We start from the raw sequence: 18,298 nt of genomic DNA on the forward strand, positions 1-18,298 counted from the left end.
AACAAGTTTATCGTTAATTGCGCCACATGAGAAGAACTGCTGGGGAGTGGGAGCATCGCAGCGTTAACAGGATAACAAGTTTATCGTTAATTACGCCACATGAGAACTGCTGGGGAGTGGGAGCATCGCAGCGTTAACATGATAACAAGTTTATCGTTAATTGCGCCACATGAGAAGGACTGCTGGGGAATGGGAGCATCGCAGCGTTAACAGGATAACAAGTTTATCGCTAACTGCGCCACATGAGAACTGCTGGGGAGTGGGAGCATCGCAGCGTTAACAGGATAACAAGTTTATCGTAAATTGCGACACATGAGAACTGCTGGGGAGTGGGAGCATCGTAGCGTTAACAGGATAACAAGTTTATCGTTTTTGCGCCACACGAGGACTGTCTCTTATACNTATCATCGTAAGACATGCGATTATCGTAAGACACGCTATCATCGTAAGACATGCGATTATCGTAAGACACGCTATCATCGTAAGACATGCGATTATCGTAAGACACGCTATCATCGTAAGACATGCGATTATCGTAAGACACGCTATCATCGTAAGACATGCGATTATCGTAAGACACGCTATCATCGTAAGACATGCGATTATCGTAAGACACGCTATCATCGTAAGACATGCGATTATCGTAAGACACGCTATCATCGTAAGACATGCGATTATCGTAAGACACGCTATCATCGTAAGACATGCGATTATCGTAAGACACGCTATCATCGTAAGACATGCGATTATCGTAAGACACGCTATCATCGTAAGACATGCGATTATCGTAAGACACGCTATCATCGTAAGACATGCGATTATCGTAAGACACGCTATCATCGTAAGACATGCGATTATCGTAAGACACGCTATCATCGTAAGACATGCGATTATCGTAAGACACGCTATCATCGTAAGACATGCGATTATCGTAAGACACGCTATCATCGTAAGACATGCGATTATCGTAAGACACGCTATCATCGTAAGACATGCGATTATCGTAAGACACGCTATCATCGTAAGACATGCGATTATCGTAAGACACGCTATCATCGTAAGACATGCGATTATCGTAAGACACGCTATCATCGTAAGACATGCGATTATCGTAAGACACGCTATCATCGTAAGACATGCGATTATCGTAAGACACGCTATCATCGTAAGACATGCGATTATCGTAAGACACGCTATCATCGTAAGACATGCGATTATCGTAAGACACGCTATCATCGTAAGACATGCGATTATCGTAAGACACGCTATCATCGTAAGACATGCGATTATCGTAAGACACGCTATCATCGTAAGACATGCGATTATCGTAAGACACGCTATCATCGTAAGACATGCGATTATCGTAAGACACGCTATCATCGTAAGACATGCGATTATCGTAAGACACGCTATCATCGTAAGACATGCGATCATCGTAATGCACGCTATCATCGTAAGACATGCGATTATCGTAAGACGCGCTATCATCGTAAGACATGCGATCATCGTAAGGCACGCTATCATCGTGAACATGCTATCATCGTAAGACATGCTATCATTGTAAGACGGGCGTACAGACATAATACACATTCTCTGAGCAAGCCTGGTCCAGATAAAATAAACATTTTTCCGCCAAGTCCAGGACTAATAAAATACACGTTTTTCCACTAAGCCCAGAACAAACATTAAATAGCATTCTTCCATTAAGCTCATATGACTTATTTTTACGACTAAACCTGATACCTTTTTTAGGATCAATATTTGCAGTGACCCCTGATGTGCATATTGATCGAGTCACCCTTGCATGGGCTGAAAAAAATGAGCACGTGTTCAGGCTTGCGTAACTACAGCGTGACGGATTTGGCTGTGCCGCTGCTGCACGGCACTGAGCAGCTCCTGTACGCTGCCGTGCTGCTCCTGCAGTTGCTGCAGCGGCTAAGTGATGCCCACACGCGGTGCAAATGTGCGTGCACATCATGCTTTACACAGCATGCTGTACAGTGCATGGCACAGTATGCAGTGTATAGCATGATGTGCACTGTACGGCATGATATAAATAGGCATTATCAACGCAGGTAATATCTTACAGTTTGATGTCGTTCGCAGCCAATTGGAAGGTAAATGTATTCCTTTGCATAAATACGATTTCACAGCAGCGAAACGGATGAATAGTTCCTTCCTCTTACCACCTGAGCTGTGGTATGACTCCAACACGCGTCCTTTACACCACCTTCCTGTACCAGCACCTGAGCTGTGGTATGACTCCAACAAGCGTTCTTTATACCACCTTCCTCTTAGAATCTGAGCTGTGGTATGACTCCAACACGCGTCCTGTGCACCACCTTCCTGTACCAGCACCTGAGCTGTGGTATGACTCCAACAAGCGTTCTTTATACCACCTTCCTCTTAGAATCTGAGCTGTGGTATGACTCCAACACGCGTCCTGTGCACCACCTTCCTGTACCAGCACCTGAGCTGTGGTATGACTCCAACAAGCGTTCTTTATACCACCTTCCTCTTAGAATCTGAGCAGTGGTATGACTCCAACACGCGTCCTGTGCACCACCTTCCTGTACCAGCACCTGAGCTGTGGTATGACTCCAACAAGCGTTCTTTATACCACCTTCCTCTTAGAATCTGAGCTGTGGTATGACTCCAACACGCGTCCTGTGCACCACCTTCCTGTACCAGCACCTGAGCTGTGGTATGACTCCAACAAGCGTTCTTTATACCACCTTCCTCTTAGAATCTGAGCTGTGGTATGACTCCAACACGCGTCCTGTGCACCACCTTCCTGTACCAGCACCTGAGCTGTGGTATGACTCCAACAAGCGTTCTTTATACCACCTTCCTCTTAGAATCTGAGCTGTGGTATGACTCCAACACGCGTCCTGTGCACCACCTTCCTGTACCAGCACCTGAGCTGTGGTATGACTCCAACAAGCGTTCTTTATACCACCTTCCTCTTAGAATCTGAGCTGTGGTATGACTCCAACACGCGTCCTGTGCACCACCTTCCTGTACCAGCACCTGAGCTGTGGTATGACTCCAACAAGCGTTCTTTATACCACCTTCCTCTTAGAATCTGAGCTGTGGTATGACTCCAACACGCGTCCTGTGCACCACCTTCCTGTACCAGCACCTGAGCTGTGGTATGACTCCAACAAGCGTTCTTTATACCACCTTCCTCTTAGAATCTGAGCTGTGGTATGACTCCAACACGCGTCCTGTGCACCACCTTCCTGTACCAGCACCTGAGCTGTGGTATGACTCCAACAAGCGTCCTTTATACCACCTTCCTCTTAGAATCTGAGCTGTGGTATGACTCCAACACGGATCCTTTACACCACCTTCCTGTACCAGCACCTGAACTGTGGTGTGACTAACACTCATCCCTCACACCATTACCAGAAGTCACTCACATTCCATATTAAGAATCCATTCAATTATTATCGTCGTTCCACAAGCGCGGCGTAACAGAATAGCAAGTGCAGCTGTGGGCTGCTGACCGCTTATTAGATCGATGCAGCGGCTCCATTTCCTGGTAATTTGATTCTTGCAGTTGCTCCAGCGATCGGCCTACCCTGACCGAAGAGAGAACAAATTTTGTCATGTCCAGACGACAATCAAAACATTTGCAATCGTGCATTACTGCTTAACGATATTGGCAGAAGATGAGATCTCTTGAGAATATACTCAGAACTGCAGAAGTGGTACTACAAGCTCCAAGATTATCTAAACGAGGTGAAAACCAACCTCTTTCTTGAAGGATCGCACAAGACTATTAACTGGAAATCAAAAAATCAGGCAAAACTCACAGTCGTCAGGTAGAATAGCGTGGAACACTCATCATGGAACACCCACGATTGTATCTATTAATTGGGAAGAGATTCAGTAGATCAAGCGATCCAAAAGAGGTCCATTCATGAGGGAATAGGGCAGTCCAAACATAGAACGAGGAAAGTTTAGGAAAGGAAATCAGAATCTTGTGATGATTGTGGTGGATTATTTGGTAATTATAGCCGCAGAGACATAAGGTAGAGTTATAGGAGCGAACGTTGGGTCGATTAGAGCTGAGAGCAAACGTTTGGTCGTTGAGTTTGAGAGCAAACGTTGGGTCGTTATGAGTTTGAAAGCAAACATTGGGTCGCTCAGAGTTGAGAGCAAACGTTGGATCGTTGAGTTGAGAGCAAACGTTGAGAAGCCCGTGCAAGGCTTCATAACAGCATAAACGCAACATTAAATTTGGCAAATAAATATGATTAGGTTCCTAATTTGACGCAGGAATCAATGACGCTATAACATTGTAAAGCAAACAGAAATCCTGGGCTGCAAATAGGAGCGAACGTTGGGTCGATTAGAGCTGAGAGCAAACGTTTGGTCGTTGAGTTTGAGAGCAAACGTTGGGTCGTTATGAGTTTGAAAGCAAACATTGGGTCGCTCAGAGTTGAGAGCAAACGTTGGATCGTTGAGTTGAGAGCAAACGTTGAGAAGCCCGTGCAAGGCTTCATAACAGCATAAACGCAACATTAAATTTGGCAAATAAATATGATTAGGTTCCTAATTTGACGCAGGAATCAATGACGCTATAACATGCACTGTAAAGCAAACAGAAATCCTGGGCTGCAATGAATTTTGCAACATGGCGTTCGGAATTCACTGTCAACGACTCCAACGTACAGTGTGTTGCAGCTAATGGCCACCATCTTCCAGATATTGTTTTCAAAACAAGTATTCTAAATGGTATGTTATGCTAAACTCAAGGAAAATAAACTTTCATCTTTATGTACCTCCATTACTCTTTTATTTCGCCCCAAAACTGCTCAATTGGTTCTGCCCCACCCTGTATAAATGAGAAGAATTACTTAATATAAATAAGAAGAATCAATTAATATAAATGACAAGAATTATTTGATATAAATGAGAAGAATCACTTTATATAAAGGCAAAGAATCACTCAATATGAGTGAGAAGAATCACTTAATATAGATGAGAAGAATCTCTTGTTATAAATGAGAAAAATCATTTGATATAGAAATAATCACCTACTTATCACTAAAAGAATCACTTAATAAGTGATTAAGACTTATCAAATCACTTAATATAAATGCGAAGACTCACCTCATATAAATGAGAAGAATCACTTGATATGAATGAAAAGAATCATTCGCGGATCTTTGTCGGTTTCTGAGGAAGTCGATCTTCAGGTTTTTTTTCAAACAAATATTTATCTAAAATTGTATGAAAACCAAAAAAATTCAAGTACCTAGCATTTTATCATTTCATAAACAATTAAAACAATAATTTCTTACAAGCAATTGCAATATGAATACTTCAATAAGTACTGCCAATCACTTCCGGATCTGAAACGTGTACCCATTAAACTTGAGGAATTACTGTACAAATTTCATATATAAAACGCAGCTTTTCCATAATTTAACTTATTTAAGACATGAGCAAAATGAAAGTACAATCATATATGTAAAGTGGGAGTTAGGAGAGATTTTTTATTAAATAACAAACCCATAAGTTTTTTATACCGAACTAGATTCGGGACTACGGGAATGATTGGATTATGAACAATAGATTCCAAATTGCAGGAATTATCAAGCCCGGCAAAGTCGGTTCAACCTGCCAAATTCATCTAATTTTTGTAAAGTTATGAAAATTATACCCGAGCTTACAGAAATTAAATGACTTGGAATAAAGAAAATTAATCAGCGAACGATTCAATACGACTTACATTCCATTACATTTTCGATTGATAGAATCAAAGGAAATCAATAACTGATCGATATTTTCGAAGTGACAATCACTTCTTCAGGAATAAATCAAAACTTCTGCGTCCACGAAACTATCAAGCTGCGCCCAAATCCCTCATTCTTTTCTGTATACAAATATTGTAACATTTTGTTGAATTTCTCAAAGAATTTCTTTATATGAAGAATATAAAGGCAAATTTAGAAGCAAACAAGAAACAAATACAATAAGTCCATTCACCATGTCTTCGTTGGAAACGTTTCGGAGACAATTAAGTGTCCGGCGTCAATTGTTTCATTCTAATTATATTATAAGATTAGAGAATCTGCAATTGAGACGCAATATGAGCCAGACGCAAATGCGCGCTAGACATTGACTCAGAGTTTATAACATCACATGAGAAATATCGCAATCTGTGAGCGAAATTACTAATTCTATAAAAGGCTGGGCATTTAAATACTGTAAGTCCCTCCCAGAAGCCTGACGACCACCGCACAGTAGCACTCATTGTTAGAGTTACTGCGACCTAATTTAATTTACTTTACCAAACGGGTGGAGTGCGGCTTGTCTGTACCTCTGCAGTGGCTACAGGTAACCCCTTAACAAGAAAAGTCTAAGCTAGACAGAATGTATCATTACTTATCCCACACTTAGGCAAAGAATATCTGTTCTAAGGTTATACCTATACTCAATTTACATACGCGGTACATTCATCTATTATACCCACGAGTGTGACACCTTAATTAATATTGCCTCCTGCCGAAGTTCCACCGAACGAAGGATTTTCCCTCCCTGACAAAGTGCCGCCGAACATAGGATTTTCCCTCCATGAAAAAGTACCACCCGAATTAAATGGCGTGATATGTAAGCAGCATGCTGACTGTACTAAGCCTGATATAAGGCATTAAGTGGTGTGATATGTTAGCAGCATGCAGACTGTAAGCCTGATATGAGGCATTAGGTGGTCTGATATGTAAGCAGCATGCAGACTGTAAGCCTGATATGAGGCATTAAGTGGTGTGATATGTTTGCCGCATGCAGACTGTAAGCCTGACATGAGGCATTAAGTGGTGTGATATGTTTGCCGCATGCAGACTGTAAGCCTGATATGAGGCATTAAGTGGTGTGATATGTTGGCCGCATGCAGACTGTAAGCCTGACATGAGGCATTAAGTGGTGTGATATGTTGGCCGCATGCAGACTGTAAGCCTGACATGAGGCATTAAGTGGTGTGATATGTTGGCCGCATGGTGTGGCTTGCTTTGCATTCACTTGTTGGAGGTTAGCAGGCGCTGGGGATGGGGGGCGAGAGGGGGTCAGGTGTTTGTCTGGTCCGGGTGGGTGAGAAGTCGCGATCGGTGTTACATTAGCAAGGAAATTGATAGTCCGCCCAGCTTTTACATACCTTCTAGAGCTAATCCTGTTCAAGACAGCTTACCTTCGAACCGGTCACGTCTAATTATCTTTCCAAACATTTTTCTCGCACTCTAAATTAATTTAATTAATGTCAATAACATCATTAACGGCGATTAAACATCTTTTGTTGGTGTCTCTAACCCCACAGCTTGGTATGTTGACAAATATTCCGATGAGTTGTTTCTGAGTTGGAGTCTGGCGACGTCTGGAAACTGAGGTGCTGAGGTGGCAGCATCTCGCATCAGACCTCAGAGACGGGATAAAAAAAATGCAAGAATAATTCCAGACTAATCGATCTACAAGCCAACTTTTTCAATGTAATTCATCAAAACATATACGATTGTCTAAAAATGTGTGATGCTATATGAGCTGATAAATTCTAAAGCTCAAGCTGCAGCCCTAAAACTAAGTTTCAACGAAGCGAGTTGAGTTTTCTATCTGGCGACACCCGGCACATGATCTCTTAACTTGAAGACCATCTGAGGAATGTTCAAACACGTCTAGCGGCCATCACTAGGACCGCCGCTTATTTTTGGGCTTCTTTGAGCGGACAGAATTAATAGGAATGAAGGTAAAGTGCGGCGCGCGCTGCCACTCACTTCGGGGGCTTTTCTTTTCACCTCATCCGCCTCATGGGCCGAACTTAACGACCGGCAGTTAGCAGGATGACCAACATGGCAGTTATCAGGATGACCAACATAGCAGTTAGCAGGCTGACCAACATGACAGATAGCTGGCTGATCAACATGACAGATAGCAGGCTTTATCAACATGGCAGTTAGCAGGCTGACCAACAATGGCAGTCATCAGGCTGACCAACATGGCAGTTATCAGGATGACCAACATGACAGTTATCAGGATGACCAACATGGCAGTCATCAGGCTGACCAACTTGGCAGTTAGCAGGCTGACCAACTTTGCAGTTAGCAGGCTGACCAACTTTGCAGTTAGCAGGCTGACCAACAAGGCAAGTTAGCAGGTGCTGTGCGCTGGCCGCTTCGCAGATGCCGGGCAGGGTAACTAAGCTAAACGCAGACAATGTGGCTAAACTAAACACAATCTGGTTAACTAAACTAAACAGAAAATACGGACAGGGTAACTAAACTAAACAAGGATAGGTTAACCAAACTAAACATGGACAGGATAACTAAACTAAATACGGACAGGGTATCTAAACTAAATACGGTCAGTATAACTAAAGGAAACACGGACCAGGGGCCATACTTTCAAAAGTTGCTAAGTGAACGTCGGTTCCTGGCAGATTCATGAGTTACGCTCTATTTTCTTGTCTATGATTGGTGGATTTTGCTTGAAAGGCCGTCAATGATTTAAGTAAACTAAACACGGACCAGGTAACTAAACTAACATGGACCAGGGGAACTCAACTTAAAACGGTGCAGGTAATCGTATTAATCGACGAGAGCTTAATTGAATGATAACATGCCCATTACAATCGTCCATAATAATTCAATAATTAACTACATTTAGTAACCAATTACAGATAATGTCCGGTGCGATCCCAATACCACAAACTGTTGGCATATAGCTGAGCAGCGTTATAGTTACAGCGACAACATATCACTCCCAATACTCAGTCCGCGTTAGCGGGCGGCCTAGCAGCACTTGAATACGGTCACCGATGTGGTGAACATCACAACAATCTGCTCACTGTGCAGACCAAATGTTTTATACGGTGCCCAATTTGATGTGGCGACCAACATAACAATCCGTCCACAGTGCATGCCATGACCATGACGTATAATCCACTGTTAACGTTCTTAGCAGATTCTTGAATGACTGTTGATGGAATAAGTCTGACTCATGTTAATTTGCTCGCGATACATGAATACTTTTCCACTAGACCGGCTGGTGGCACTTCAAGCAATCATCGTCGGATATTCTACTTGACCGTACGATAAAAATAAAGAGCGGTATAAAAATAAATTATTGTCTATAACTAGACAGTTGTAAAAATAAATTATTGTCATCTAGGTAAAATTAATTATAAATAAATCTGGAATTGATGGGTATGAATTGCCTTAAATACATGCGCAGAATACAAATCTACTGATTTTCATAATAAATAAGACAACTTCCTGTAGATGTCTATTTTTCCAATTGTTGTCCTCCAATCAACTATTTCGTGTTTACAATTGAAAAATATTCGCATTTTCATTTTGAAAAAGATCAGTTGTTTATTGCCTCCACATGTTGTCATTTTGTTGAAATAGAACAAATTGTCGCGGTACACGGCACCACATCTTTATCCCAACTATATATAGCCGCTTGGTTTTATAGCATTAACCATACCCGTGTACCATTAACCCATGTACCATACCTTATAATTTTGGCCAATTTGTATGGGCACTGTACAGGCGACAATGCGATTGTTATTGGATGAATGAGCACTGTACAGGCGATTGTTATTGGATTCTTTTCATTTTCAATTCATGATAATTAATAAAATAAATATTATAGTATATTTTAAATCGTGCCTCACTCTGCTCAGATCCTAGCTTGCAAGGACTCACTGTGACATGCAGCCTGCAATCAGGGCACCGTATACTGTATACTATTCTTCAGACTAATCGCTTCAGATCTACACCTACGAAAGTCACATGGACGCATCATAGATCAGAGTCGTGTCAGATCCAAACCTCTGCGTGGTTGTGTAAGGAAACTTATTTGGGTAGAATAATGTTGAATACATCAAAAAGCACACTTCAGAGTCACTAATCTATCTGCCAGACCAGATGCCGCATCGATTCAGCAGGTTTGTAAGTGGGTCTAAAACGCTGGAGAATAAGAGGCGGGTTGACTACGGGACTGGAGGCGTGTGGCCAAAAGATCAGTGTGATGACCAGGCGTCTAAACCAATCTACTGTAACAAGACTCGACACTTCCTTTACAGTTGCGGAGGCCGTGAGTGGACCATTGCACCCATGGTTGAATTAATTAATTCAACCATGGTTGCACCTAACTACTGTCTCAAGACTAGGCACTTCTTTTACAGCTACGGGGTCCGTGAATGGACCATAGCAATTATCTACGGTATCAAGACTCGACACTTCCTTTACAGTTACGGGGGCCGTGAGTGGACCATTGCAATTATCTACTGTATCAAGACTCGGCACTTCCTTTACAGGTACGGGGGCCGTGAGTGGACCATTGCACCACTCTACTGAACCAAGACGACACTTTCTTAACAGTTACGGAGGCTGTGAGTAGAGCACTATCGCTCCTATCTATACTGTATCAAGATTCGACACTTCGTTTACAGTTACGGGTGCTAAAAGTGGATCATTGCACCTCTCTACTGTACCATCGCACTTTCTTAACAGTTACCCCCAAGCACGACGAGGCTGCGAGTGGAGGAACACTTGCACATGCTGCCATAGACACGGCATTGGCTGCATTGACGTGAGCGACTATTAGAAATTTTACTGATTCATGTTCCATTTAATTGAAATTATGTTCCGTTTTACTGTAACGGGGACCTTAGAGATCAAGTTAGATTAAGTGTCGATTTCGAGAGAAGTTATGAGGCATTAAGGGCTCGACTTTTGACTGCTAATGTGATACGGAGGTGACTCAAATGGTGTTCTAGGCTGTTGTATTGCCCGCAGTGACCAGAGTGCAATTCACTTCCTATCATCATTTTGAATTAATGCATGCTATGGGCCCTTTATCAAGATTAATGCATGCCACGTTAATATTTGGCTTGACCCAACTTTAAGACGTCTCTGACGCATTAATTAAACTTGGCAGTATTGCCGGCTTTCGAGCCTATTAACTTTACGCCCTGTGGCGCTTTAACCCTATTAATGTAGTCACGTTGGGTCTACCAAGTCATTTATTAATATACTAACCTTTGCAATCAATTGCATTTGCAAACAGTTATCTCTAAACGGCTTTCAAGCCACTTCTAAATTGACCCCAGCGGTAATAAATTAGAAGGTTAGTCTCGAAATATTTAATCTTAACTTTGTATAAATTGATCAATATATCTTGATCCTCATACTGATTTATAGCATACGATACAATAGCACTTTATTGATCAATCTAATCTTGGTTGTAACCGTTAATTTACAGTATAATATATATTATACCGGTATATTCTCTCGTCGCATCTCCTTTGCCGTGTGCTTCATGCCTCCTGTGCAGTCAGCGCGACATTATTTCTGCTGTACACGTTGTTTCACTTGAGGTTAGACTGGGTGATGCGTTCACTGTCAAGTTTTGTACCGCTAAATTGGAATTACTGAGCATAATTGATAAACTGATTTCTCAAGCTCCGGCATTTATTTAGCAAGGTCTCTTTTTTTACTTTCAGTTTCCTAAACTGCATCCACTGCAGATCCGTTATTCAACTTCGCTGGAGCCGAAGTTTACCCTTTGGAGTTTCAATAAAATTGTTAGCCGTTATGCTTGTATGAATTCCTTACACGACGTCACGCACTTGTATGTGTGCCACGCTTTATAGGAAAATATAAAAACCGGAAGGTTAAAGGTGGATTTGCGTCGTCCACTTGAGAATATATATCATTCCAACGGAATGCAAACCAGTTTACATAAAGCTTTTGAATTTAACATTTAGATCGAAACAACACGAGATTAGAAGAAAACAAACTTTCGATTGTTAATTGATTCGTTGTATGAGGATAAGTGGGTAATGCACTCAGGTTATGCAATGTCATACAAACGAATCAACAAAAATTGGGTCCTCTTCATTTATCATTAGGGACGAGCAACATTTGGCCCCAGCAAGTGCACAGATATTGCCATAACAAACAAAATAATGATGGCTGTGTCGCTGCTGCAAGTTGCTTGCATTATACAGTCATAAAATCTCACCAAGTAGCCTAGCTTAGCAGTCGCAACCGGCATATAACGAGCGTCACTCAATTAGTATCATAAATATCAATCACGCAGTAAAAAGTTGGAGTGGCATCGTAACTAGCAAGCAATCATGCAGCAAAATGCTTTGTTCTTATCAAGCCATCATTATATATGAATTCAAAACAGCGATGAGCCGAAGATGGAATGACGGTGACCTGCAAGCTTTATTAGCCTGGCTCCGTTTTCTGACGGGTGCGCATTCGGATCCCAGGGCTGTTTTTTCTGTGGTGGTTTGGCAGCCGAAAGCCTCGGTGAGTAGGCCTAGCTGACGTCTTCTTTTTTAAGAATGTGTGCCTGTGAGAAACTGAGACGGGAGACTAGGGTGGGTTTCTTCCTGTTGCGAAGTTCTGGTTTGTAGTAGCGTGTCTTTAAACGCTTTCTGAAGAGTCCTAAATTGCCGGAACGCGTCGGAAACTCTTTACGAATCTTAAGAAGCCGCAACCTGTCGCAAAAGAGTCTTCAACAAGTCATAAAATTCCGTGATCATTGTTACATATTACTGCGTGTTCCATGAATTGTTTTGTGCTGCAGTTTGTTAACACTTTTTAGTATTGTGCATGTCTTTAGTATCCCGTATGTCGCAGTTTTGTTTGCATTCCAAACCTTGACTGACCGGAAGTTTGGTTTATCAGCAGCCCTTACAATCATTTAACTAAACAATTGTAAAAGTTCACTCTAGTCAGCAGCCCTTACAATCATTTAACTAAACAATTGTAAAAGTTCACTCTAGTCAGCAGCCCTTATAATCATTAACTAAACAATTGTAAAAGTTCACTCTAGTCAGCAGCCCTTACAATCATTAACTAAACAATTGTAAGAGTGTACTCTAATCAGCAGCCCCAACAATTATTAACTAAACAATTGTAAGAGTGCACTCTAATCAGCAGCCCTTTACAAGCATAAACTAAACAAGTATGAGTGCACTCTAATCAGCAGCCCTTTACAAGCATAAACTAAACAATTGTAAGAGTGCACTCTAATCAGCAGTCATTGTGATCTGCGCTGAGTTCCTAACTACCGCTAGTTAATAAATAATGCTCCATCATATGCTTAATTTTGGGTTAATTGGCCACCCATACGACGCCTGTAAGTATGGGCCCGATAAGTGATGACACGATAAGTGATGCACGATAAGTGATGACACGATAAGTGATGATACGATAAGTGATACCCGATAAGTGATGGCACGATAAGTGATGACACGATAAGTGATGCACGACAAGTGATGACACGATAAGTGAGGATACGATAAGTGATACCCGATAAGTGATGGCACGATAAGTGATGACACGATAAGTGATGCACGATAAGTGATACCCGATAAGTGATGGCACGATAAGTGATGAAACGATAATTGATAGCACGATAAGTGATGACACGATAATTGATGGCACGATAAGTGATACCCGATACGTGATGGCACGATAAGTGATGACACGATAAGTTATGGACGATTAGTGATGACACGATAAGTGATGCACGATAAGTGATGACACGATAATTGATGGCACGATATGTGATACCCGATAAGTGATGGCACGATAAGTGATGACACGATAAGTGATGGCACGATAAGTGATGACACGATAAGTGATGGCACGATAAGTGATGACACGATAATTGGTGGCACGATAAGTGATACCCGATAAGTGATGGCACGATAAGTGATGACACGATAAGTGATGACACGATAAGTGGTGACACGATAAGTGATGACACGATAAGTGATGGCACGATAAATGATGCACGATAAGTGATGGCACGATAAGTGATGGCACGATAAGTGATGACACGATAAGTGATGACACGATAAGTGATGGCACGATAAGCGATGACACGATAATTGATGGCACGATAAGTGATACCCGATAAGTGATGCACGATAAGTGATGCACGATAAGGATGACACGATAAGTGATGGCATGATAAGTGATGACACGATAAGTGATGGCACGATAAGTGATGCACGATAAGTGATGACACGATAAGTGATGCACGATTAGTGATGACACGATAAGTGATGACACGATAAATGATGCACGATAAGTGATGACATGATAAGTGATGACACGATAAGTGATGGCACGATAAGTGATGCACGATAAGTGATACACGATAAGTGATGCACGATAAGTGCTGACATGATAAGTGATGCACGATAAGTGATGCACGATAAGTGATGGCACGATAAGTGATGCACGATAAGTGAAGGCGCGATAAGTGATGGCACGATAAGTGATGCACGATAAATGATGCACGATAAGTAATGGCACGATAAGTGATGAACTATAAGTAATGGCACGATAAGTGATAGCACGATAAGTGATGACACGATAAGTGATGACACGCTAAGTAATGACACGATAAATGATGACACGATAAGTGATGACATGATAAGTGATACCACGATAAGTGATGGCACGATAAGTGATGCACGATAAATAATGACGCGATAAGTAATAACAAGATAAATGATGACACGATAAGTGATGACATGATAAGTGATGCACGATAAATAATGACGCGATAAGTAATAACACGATAAATGAAAAAATGATGCACGATAAGTGAAAAATTATAAGAAATGCACGATAAGTGATGACAATTCATACGTCGAGCCAGTCGTCCGAGGCATCTCGGCGAGCGCGCAATTCAGCCGTCGAGCGCTCGTCGAGATGAGCCTGCGATAACAACGCGACGCTCGACAAAGCGAGCAGAGAAGCTCAATAAAAAATCTAAAAAGTTTCTGCATAAAAAACAATAATAAAAAGCATGAATAGCTGTCGGACGACCTCTTATTAATGATGCTAGCCCCCCCGCGAGGTGGGTTGTGGTAAGGGGTTAGGATTCTAGGGAGAGTATAAGGAGCATGGAACAGACAAGGAAGGATGAGAGTATCCCATAGAATAAGGATAGTCTGTGCCGTTAAACCTCAGCTTCAGTAATTAGAACTTAATATGAATAATTATATGAATCAATAATTAATAAAAATATTAATATTCCATCTATAGCGAAATTCTCCATTTTAATAATATTATACTATGTGTGTATTAAATGGAAAATTGATCTTTGTTCGGATTTTTTTATTGAAATCTTACCTTGACAATTTCCGAAGACATAAATGAGGAAATTTTCTAAGATATATTATGAAATCATGCAAAGTTTCCTGAATAAGCCTGGGCAAACGTAAACAAAATTTCGAAAATTAAATTTGTGCTATGCAGCAGCAATACGAGGCAGAATTTTTTATTTTGATCTCGTTTATCCAAAGCTGGAATATACGCGGTATAAAGCTGCAGCTCGAGGCGTGACTGCCGCGCATTCTTGTGCTGCCGAGAAAAAACCTTCCAGAATGAAAACCTCAAGACAAACAATGTTTATAGGCGAATATCCTCAAGGATACTACAGAATATCCTCATGGACACTCATTAATCTCCTCATGTACACTCCTGAATATCTTCATGGACACTCCTGAATCTCCTCATAGACATACCTGAATTTCCTCTTGGACACTCCTGAATATCCTTATGGACACTCATCAATTTCTTCATGGACACTCATTAATTTACTCATGCATACACCTAAAATTCCTTATACCCGGATATTCAGGTATGTGCTGTTGGCTCTTGCCTTGACAACGAAAGATTCTGATGTAAAATACCGCGTCTTAGGCTGAAGACACAGCACATTTTGAATCGATATAAAACATGCAATATTTCTGTTAGCCAGCTAATTGAAGATAAAAAAATTATAAAAAATATGGGAGTTTTTTTATCTATTATGAGGATAAAGCATTTAACCTTGAATATCGGGGTTATTCGTCTCCTTCTAACCTGAGGACGAACTCGTGTAGCAGAGCTAGAAGAAAAAAAAACAAGGAAATAGAGAATTATTGCAGAAAAATGTTATTTTAGCAAATTATAATGTAAAATGAAAATATAAATACAAATTATAATTAAAATATAAATTAATAAAAATCTAAATAGGCAAGAAATTCAAGACGGTAAATCGAAAGACATTTTGCTTGATGTTTGCAGCCTCGCATTAAATGACTGAACTGAATGCCGCCGTTCCGCTGATCGCGACATTTATAATCAGCTTGTGTTGTTGTGGCCAAACTATAACCCACTTGTGCTGGTACGGCCAAACTATAACCCATACTTGTGTTGTTATGGCCAAACTATAACCAACTTGTGCTGGTACGGCCAAACTATAACCCACTTGTGTTGTTGTGGCCAAACTATAACCAACTTGTGCTGGTACGGCCAAACTATAACCCACTTGTGTTGTTGCGGCCAAACTATAACCAACTTATGCTGGTACGGCCAAACTATAAACCACTTGTGTTGTTGCGGCCAAACTATAACCAACTTGTGTTGTTGCGGCCAAACTATAACCCACTTGTGTTGTTGTGGCCAAACTATAACCCACATGTGTTGTTGCGGCCAAACTATAACCAACTTGTGCTGGTACGGCCAAACTATAACCCACTTGTGTTGTTGCGGCCAAACTATAACCAACTTGTGTTGTTGCGGCCAAACTATAACCAACTTGTGCTGGTACAGCCAAACTATAACCCACTTGTGTTGTTGCGGCCAAACTATACCCTACTTGTGTAATACGGCTAAACTATACCCACTTGTATGGGTGCAGCCAAACTATAACCCACTTGTGCTGGTACGGCCAAACTATAACCCACTTGTGTAATACGGCCAAACTATACCCACTTGTGCTGGTACAGCCAAACTGTAACCAATTTGTGCGGGTATGGCCGAACTATAACCCACTTGTGTGGGTACGGCCAAACTATATGAAAAAAGCGTCAATTAAATTAGCCCTATCAAAATTCATATTAATATTTTTCAGACTCATAATCCAACAACCCAACAAATATCCCAATCAGACATCAAACACCGCGTGTGTAAAGCGACCGACAATCCGACAACAATCCAAAGCAGTCGATAAAAGCCGCGCGTGTAAAGCTCCTCAAAAAACTAACCGACAATCCGACAACGATCCCAAGCAGACGATAAAAGCCGCGCGTGTAAAGCTCCTCAAGTAAAGCGACCGACAATCCAACAAATACCCAAGCAGACGATGATGATGCTGCTAGACATGTAGTCAAGGCTCGAGACACCATCGCTCGAGAATGTGTGTTTGGTTCAGCCACCGCCACGTTACCCAAGGAATGACCTCTCAGGCTCTGGACCTAACCAACCCCTCCCTCTCTATCACATACCTGACTCCACTCGTTTCCCACGACCAGCTCAGCCCACACCTCTAAACAGCTACCCACACCAAGCACTCCTATGGTCCCTGATGACTGTTTTAGAAACAGACGCTATGGGCATCGCGCGCTCTGTCCGCTCAAGCCTTGTGCCTGTCAATAGAGCGACTGGCCGCTGCCATCTAAGAGTGTCGACTTTATGGTTTGATGTTGACCGCTAATATCAGGCTAGACTGAGTCTTTCTCCGCGACAAATACAGTACACGGCCGTCACAAGGTGCCTCGGCATTCCGATGGGAGTGTTTAGGAAGCGTGGGCGGTATTGTATTTATTAGAAGACATGAATGAAAAGAACAAAGAAGCATGAATATACCTGAAGATATCCCTGCTCGGTGGCATGCGTAGACTGTTTTGTTCAAGTAAAAAATGCTTGTGTAAATGAATTGTGGATCGTTTTACAGAAAGATATCTCATTGACGATAACAGGAGACGGCAAAAGTACCGAACATTGAGGTCTGTTGGTTTTAATTGTAGTTATCTGTAGAGAAAAGTACGACATTGACGCAATCACGGATAATATTGACACTTGATTACGTAAGCAACTGGAAGCAGAGCCTCTTAAGTCAATACAGCACCGAGCACCATAATGAAAAATGATAAAATTTTTAATTTTTTAGAGATTATTACTTCACATTTCCTATCGAGTGAAATTCCATTAACTTCATCGGAACGAAAATATTGTCAGATAATTGTGTCCGTGAGCGGTCAGAAACGGGAGCGATGACGCGAGGTTGCGATTTTCCTACTACGAGTTGAGTTCAAGGAAATTCGAAAAAATATAACATTTAATTATTAGTGGAACAAATATTCAAAAGGTTTTTTCTTGGCCACATTGGTGACATTCTGTTAGAAATAATTATGCATTATTGAACGCAATAGCTGGTTATTCATTTATGAACTATAGTTTTGAAGGCATCTGCATAGAAGTTTGGCCTG

This window comes from Hyalella azteca, unplaced genomic scaffold, assembly GCF_000764305.2.
Source record: "Hyalella azteca isolate HAZT.00-mixed unplaced genomic scaffold, Hazt_2.0.2 contig13406, whole genome shotgun sequence".
NCBI classification, from domain to species: Eukaryota; Metazoa; Arthropoda; class Malacostraca; order Amphipoda; family Hyalellidae; genus Hyalella; species Hyalella azteca.